The 8,341-nt window shown below is 36.1% G+C and overlaps 1 long non-coding RNA gene across 1 annotated transcript; it reads right to left on the reverse strand.

Annotated features, from left to right (window-relative positions):
• Nucleotides 1-2,025: 2,025 nt before the first annotated feature.
• LOC149815042 (uncharacterized) lies at nucleotides 2,026-5,168 on the reverse strand. Its single transcript, XR_016427848.1, has 2 exons — nucleotides 5,085-5,168; nucleotides 2,026-2,204 (listed from the first exon to the last, which is right to left on the reverse strand). It is a non-coding gene; the product is annotated as an uncharacterized LOC149815042 (long non-coding RNA).
• Between the last annotated feature and the right edge of the window lie 3,173 nt (nucleotides 5,169-8,341).

An 8,341-nucleotide genomic window follows, 5' to 3' on the forward strand; every position in this document is an offset into this window, starting at 1 on the left:
ATTGCATTGGTACTTGATACACCCTAGCATATCATAAATCAGGTGTACCAGCACTGGTACAAAACTTGTTTTGGAAACCATAAACAGGAATACCAAATGTTTAAGAAACTTGTCTCAATTATTTGACAAATATGTATCACCTCACAGAGAAACTTGTTTCTGTTACCTTAGAGTATGAAGTTTATTTCTATTAACATCTCTATATATACAAACAATTTTATTTTATAAAAAACACACTATTTTTATTCAGACTTTTAAGTATTATGATTATATAGAGAAAATTATTATACAATAATGATTAATTACATATGCATGTTTAACTATTTTAATTTGTAAACATTTTTCTCTATCTATCAACATTTTAAAAAACATGTATCAATTTTTTTAGAAACCTTAAAAACACGTTAATTTTTTTAGTCATATCAATGTGTTTCAAATAAAAGTGTACCTAAAATTTTTTAAGGCCCTACCTACACCAATACCTTAAGCCCACAAATACTGCAAACTATTTCTGGCAACTATGAAGTAAATATAAAGCATGAAGTAGTGCAGTCACAGAATTTTTTTTGAGGAAGGAGGATACTTAGTTTTATTTAAAAATAAGTTCAGAAAAAACCTAGGTTGATGAGGTATTGACCCCAGCTTTACATGAAGATCAAGGCAGCTAGCTAAAATGCGTAGCAGGATATATGTTCCCCCTCCGAACAGGGGAGTTAGCTACATCTCATGTTCGGGGGTCTCAAAGAGCACCACGTATGTAAGCATGTGTGTCTCGTATCCCCATGTTTGTCAGCATTAATTAGCGTTGGAGTTTGATGCGATTGCAAAGACTTAAGTATCCTCTCCTCCATTGGTGCCAAAAAAAATGACGATTCTTGAAAAGGAGTGGTTGTAAAGACTTAAGTGCCCCGAAGATGATTATTTAAGACCCAGTCTCTGCACTGCAGGATTATCCGAGAAAGAAATCTCCCCTGGAGGAGGCCATGAACATCAACTCTCTCTCTCTCTCTCTCTCTCTCTCTCTCTCTCTCTCTCTCTCTCTCTCTCTCTCTCTCTCTCTCTCTCTCTCTCTCCTTTCTCTTTCTGCTTTTGTGCACATCCAGCAGAAGATCCTACATTGCTCCATCAAGCACTGACTGACCTGCACATTGACTGTTGTGGAGCCTGATTCAGAGTTTTTACCCTTACAGGAGGAGGGTTTGGGGGCTCCTCCCAACGTGGGTAGCATCATTCAACTAAATGAGTTGTAGATCCTGATTCAGAGTTTTTACCCTTACAGGAGAGGGGTCTGGGGGCTCCTCCCAACGTGGGTAGCATCATTCAACTTGAAGAGTTGTGGAGTCTGATTCAGAGTTTTTACCCTTACGGAAGGGGGGGGGGGTCTGAGGTCTCTTCCCAGCGTGGGTAGCATCATTCAACTTGATGAGTTGTGGAGTCTGATTCAAAGTTTTTGCCCTTATAGGAGGAGGGTTTGGGGGCTCCTCTCAGCGTGGATAGCATTGTTCAACTTGATTCGTTGTGGAGTCTGATTCAAAGTTTTTGCCCTTATAGGAGGAGGGTTTGGGGGCTCCTCCACTACAACAAAACAGTGGATTAGCGACGACCACATTTCGTCGCGAATCAGTCGCTAATCCGTCGCTAACATGGTTAGCGACAACGAGAAGACAGTATGCTTATGTCGCGAATATTTCGACGCTAACTGGCGACGGAATAATTTCGTCGCCAGGTCCGTCGCTAATTGCGACGGAATAACGAGCGCTATATTCCGTCGCCAATCCGCAGGTACTAAACGGCGACCACGGCTTGGCGATGGATTTACTGTCGTCGCTATGCCGTTGCTAGATTAATATGAATAGCGACGGATGGTTCCGTCGCAAACACGAAAAAAAATTAAAAAAAATTTATTTGAAAATTAAATACCGAGAACTGTACAATTTCTATTTCCTGTACAATTTATATTTCCTGTAAATAAAAAACAAACCACACAAAAAAAATCATATAACAAGAATCTACAACAATTAATCGTTCCACCTTAAAATTAAGAAGTTTAATTATTTACAATTCAACAATTACAATTAGGAAAAATAAAAAAAATAGAACTTCTTCAACACAGTCCTCTAATCATCGCCAAGATTTTGTGTGTCTTCTTGTTCATTGTCTTTATCTGTCCCTTCAGCTCCACTACGCTGATTATCGCTAGCAGCCTACACAAGGAAAGAACAGTCAGTATTGATAAACAAAATATAATGAAATAAATTACACACTATATGTGATCTAAGGCAATAAAAAAACTCTATATGTGATTCTATCATGCTCATATGTGCTCTAAGGCAGACAAAAAGTTATATATATATATATATATATATATATATATATATATATATATATATATATATATATATATATATATATATATATATATATATATATATATATATATATATATATATATATATATATATGTGTGTGTGTGTGTGTGTGTGTGTGTGTGTGTGTGATTCTATCATGCTCATATGTGTGCTAAGGCAGTCAAAAAATTGAATATGTGATTATAGCATGTTCATATGTGTTCTAAGGCATCTAGAAAAACTCTATATGTGATTCTACCATGCTCAAATGTGCTTTAAGGCAGGTAAAAAACTATATATGTGATTCGATCATGCTCGTATGTGTGCTAAGGCAGTAAAAAAATTGAATATGTGAATATAGCATGCTCATATGTGCTCTAAGGCAGGCAAAGCAAAAACTTTTATATGTGATTCTATCATAAATGATATATAACATGTTCGTATGTGTTCTAAGGCAGTAAAAACTCTATATGTTATTATAGCATGCTCATATGTGTGCTAAGGCAGTCAAAAAACTGAATATGTGATTATAATATGCTCATATGTGTTCTTAGGCAGTCAAAAAACTGAATATGTGATTATAGCATGCTCATATGTGTTCTAATGCAGTCAAAAAAACTTTATATGTGATTCTATCATGCTCATATGTGTTCTTAGGCAGGCAAAAAAACTTTATATGTGATTATAACATGCTCATATGTGCTGTAATGCAATAAAAAAACTCTATATGTTATTATAGCATGCTCATATGTGCTCTAAGGCAGTCAAAAAACTGAATATGTGATTATAACATGCTCATATGTGTTCTTAGGCAGGCAAAAAACTGAATATGTGATTCGAGCATGCTCATATGTGTTCTAATGCAGTCAAAAAAACTTTATATGTGATTCTATCATGCTCATATGTGCTCTAAGGCAGACAAAAAGTTATATACTTATATGTGATTCTATCATGCTCATATGTGTGCTAAGGCAGTAAAAAAATTGAATATGTGATTATAGCATATTCATATGTGTTCTAAGGCATCTAGAAAAACTCTATATGTGATTCTATCATGCTCAGATGTGTTTTAAGGCAGGCAAAAAACTATATATGTGATTCGATCATGCTCGTATGTGTGCTAAGGCAGTAAAAAAATTGAATATGTGAATATAGCATGCTCATATGTGCTCTAAGGCAGGCAAAGCAAAAACTTTTATATGTGATTCTATCATAAATGATATATAACATGTTCGTATGTGTTCTAAGGTAGTAAAAACTCTATATGTTATTATAGCATGCTCATATGTGTGCTAAGGCAGTCAAAAAACTGAATATGTGATTATAATATGCTCATATGTGTTCTTAGGCAGTCAAAAAACTGAATATGTGATTATAGCATGCTCATATGTGTTCTAATGCAGTCAAAAAAACTTTATATGTGATTCTATCATGCTCATATGTGTTCTTAGGCAGGCAAAAAAACTTTATATGTGATTATAACATGCTCATATGTGCTCTAATGCAATAAAAAAACTCTATATGTTATTATAGCATGCTCATATGTGCTCTAAGGCAGTCAAAAAACTGAATATGTGATTATAACATGCTCATATGTGTTCTTAGGCATGCAAAAAACTGAATATGTGATTCGAGCATGCTCATATGTGTTCTAATGCAGTCAAAAAAACTTTATATGTGATTCTATCATGCTCATATGTGCTCTAAGGCAGACAAAAAGTTATATACTTATATGTGATTCTATCATGCTCATATGTGTGCTAAGGCAGTAAAAAAATTGAATATGTGATTATAGCATATTCATATGTGTTCTAAGGCATCTAGAAAAACTCTATATGTGATTCTATCATGCTCAGATGTGTTTTAAGGCAGGCAAAAAACTATATATGTGATTCGATCATGCTCGTATGTGTGCTAAGGCAGTACAAAAATTGAATATGTGAATATAGCATGCTCATATGTGCGCTAATTAGGCAGGCAAAGCAAAAAAATTTATATGTGATTCTATCATAAATGATATATAGCATGTTCATATGTGTTCTAAGGCAGTAAAAAAACTCTATATGTTATTATAGCATGCTCATATGTGTGCTAAGGCAGTCAAAAAACTGAATATGTGATTATAATATGTTCATATGTGTTCTTAGGTAGTCAAAAAACTGAATATGTGATTATAGCATGCTCATATGTGTTCTAATGCAGTCAAAAAAACTTTATATGTGATTCTATCATGCTCATATGTGTTCTTAGGCAGGCAAAAAAACTTTATATGTGATTATAGCATGCTCATATGTGTTCTAATGCAATAAAAAAACTCTATATGTTATTATAGCATGCTCATATGTGCTCTAAGGCAGTCAAAAAACTGAATATGTGATTATAACATGCTCATATGTGTTCTTAGGCAGGCAAAAAACTGAATATGTGATTCGAGCATGCTCATATGTGTTCTAATGCAGTCAAAAAAACTTTATATGTGATTCTATCATGCTCATATGTGCTCTAAGGCAGACAAAAAGTTATATATATATATATATATATATATATATATATATATATATATATATATATATGATTCTATCATGCTCATATGTGTGCTAAGGCAGTAAAAAAATTGAATATGTGATTATAGCATGTTCATATGTGTTTTAAGGCATCTAGAAAAACTCTATATGTGATTCTACCATGCTCAGATGTGCTTTAAGGCAGTCAAAAAAACTATATATGTGATTATACCTGAGAGGGACCTGGAATCGAAGATCCCCTATCCTGAACAGCGGCCTTGATCTCATTTCGGAGAAAGGGGGCGACGGTGTATTGAAAGTAGTTATTCAGTGATTCATTAATGATCTCGCGTACATCATCACCAGAAAGAATAGTCGGCTGCTTGGAGCTTATGTCGGCGCAAGAAGTCGGGGAGCCGTAACTGGAAGAACCAATAACTGGTGAAGTGTTCATATTACTCCCAAACCCGAACACGCGACCTTTTTTGGGTTCACCTGCTGCAGTCACCCATGCTGTAAGATCAAATGATGGATGCTGAGTAGCGTCTTCGCCATATCGCTCTACCATCTGTTGCTCATATGCCTCCTACAAAATAATGTTTAAAGTATTCATTAATAATTAATGATAACATTCTGATAACTTGCATATATATTGCAATGATTATTAATAGAATTAATACATACCGTTGTCGTTCTCGCCTTCTCTGATACGAAGACTCCCGTGGTCTTCCGTTTATGTGTTTCTACAAACACATCCTTATATGGTACACTACCTCCTTTTCTGCTTCCTGCGAAGTTAAATGACAAAAGATTTAGTACACAAGTTTGCAACAATACTTATAAAATTAATATTATATATTGATGAGTTACCATTTTCTTTAGGTGGCTCCCAAATGTCTTAGATCCACCTGTGTGTAGATGGGCTTCGGGCATCTTCGATCGATTTTGTGCAGCCTTCGCAGAGCGATTTCTAAATGCATCTTCTGCCCACTTATCGCACATTTCATCCCAGTAATCTCTCATGATAGTAATAGGACCATGGCCCTTCCACAGTAATGGATCATCTACTACGCCAGATGCTTTTTTTGCTGCAGTCTTCATAGTGTGCAGTATGTCTGCAAATCGATTGGCAGCCACCTTATGCCACACCTTCCTTGCATCATTTTCTTCCACCGTAGTTGCGAAGCGATTCGAAGCCTACAAATATTTTCAGAAAGTTAGTAGACATTGCTTAAATAAATTAAATATGAAACACATTAACTATGAGGAACAACTGTATACCATGAATGAGGACCACAATCTATCTAACACCTCCTTTGGGTACTCTTTCCATTGAGCAACTGGTCCTGGTAGATGTTGAAGAAGTGAATTCTTAATCTCCCGTACTACTTCTTGTGGCTCAAACCTCGTGCTGCACATGAATTGTTACACAGTAAATATCAATATAAAATATTTAAAAGATATGCAATAATTGAAAACAAAATACTTATGGTCGATTATCGATATACACTATTCAAATGAGTCTTCTTGTGCCCGCCTGAGAAGACCCTGTTTCCTGTGTTGGCTGTTGACTTGTGCGATCAACTGGTGTAGGTGGGTCGTGTACAGGCGCAACATCATCTGTAAAAAAATACATTAGAAATTCTCAGAATGCGCATTTGAACTAATCAAGCATTCAATTAGTTATATGATATACCTATCATAGGAGCCCGTGAAGATGAAGGCTGAGCCTGGCTACTACTAGATGAGCGACCACTATAACCTCCACGAACCATATTCTAACAAATAACATATGTCATACAATACATTCAAATAATTCACATCAAGTATTACAATGCATTCAAGTCATTCACATCAAGCATTGCAATGCATTCAAATAATATAAATCATTCACATCAAGTATTGCACTAATTCAAATCATTCGTTAATTGCATAAATTATAATACATTCAGATAATTGAAATCATTCACATCAAGTATTACAATGCATTCGAATCATTCGTATCAAGTATTAATATACGGTCAAAACATGATTGACTCAAATTATACTCGGACCTCAAATTCATTAGTTGAAGAACTGCAGACAAGATAGTGTGACTCTCACAACCGTTCCAAAGTGGCTCATCAGCATCTCTAAGTAAATCAAAAAATCTACTAGCTGCATCGTTTGGTGATTCTTCATCTATGGCAGTTCTTACATCACTAGAACTCATAGCAGAACCCATTTCTGTTCCTGCGGCATCAAATATCAAATTCGTATATGGATTATCGTGCACCACATTCACCCGTGCATCAAAATTGTTTCTAAATTCTTCTCCATGAAACGTCCAGTTCTGATAATCACTCACAAAACCCTTCCTGTATAGGTGATGTCTAACGCCATGAGGTTCTAAAAATCGATTATTCTTACAAATCTTGCAGGGACACCTAATCCGACCTGTGGGATCTACTGTACTGACACTTGTCATTGCAAATTCAATAAAACTATCAACACCATCCATATATTCATGCGATAACTCATTGTCCACTATCCTACGGTACATCCATTCACGGTTTGCAGTCATTTTGTCGTATGATGGTGCGAATAGTATCCTAACCAGTTAAAAGAGAACCATCAGAATGCTATAGTGAAGAAAATATCAAATTTATCATGCAATATATGATGTCATACAATCACAAGAATTATGATACATACATTGATAACTTAATATTTTCATGTGCAAACTATTCATGACACGATACATTCATTTGAAGCATGCTTTCAGTATACAATTTCACATGGTAGACATAATCAAATTGAAAGTAACTACATGTAAGCATGGATACAATCACATCAAACATTGCAATACATTGAAATAATTCATATCAAACAAATCACAAACATGTACCTGCAGCAAACACACTCCAATATCCCACTAACTACTACCATGCATAGCATGGACTCCGTACTCCAAAAATAAGAACACTTCTATTCTCATACATTAAAATCATGCTCAGCATGATCTCCGAACTCCAACAAAGCAGTCCTAGATATCAACAACTAAGTGAGTGTGTGAACAATAAAGTGTTACATTCAATAAATTAAATAACATGTGATGTGCTTGCATCACTTACTCACCACGGGTATTTACCCGATTTGCATTGTTTTTGTCACTTACTTACCACGGGTGGCGGGGCACAAGCGAGTTCCGTTGAAAAATCTGCACAAAAAAACACTGTTTTAAAATGAAGTCACCACGGAAAAAAAAACTGTTCTGGCAAGGGGTCGACTCCCCTGCTGTTCCGGCAGGGGGTCGACCCCCTTATGGAACATAGGGGGTTAACCCCCTTACGGAACGTAGGGAGTTAACTGACCCCCTGTTCGGGCAGCGGGTCGACCCCAGCCTGTTATGGCAGGTGGTTAACGCCCTGCCGGGGTCGACCTCCTGCCCGGGTCGACCCCCTACCGGAAAGGCAGGGGGCAAGGGTCCCCTGCCAAAAAACGCAGGGG

Source organism: Nuphar pumila, chromosome 15, assembly GCF_984573655.1.
Source record: "Nuphar pumila chromosome 15, dmNupPumi1.hap1.1, whole genome shotgun sequence".
NCBI classification, from domain to species: Eukaryota; Viridiplantae; Streptophyta; class Magnoliopsida; order Nymphaeales; family Nymphaeaceae; genus Nuphar; species Nuphar pumila.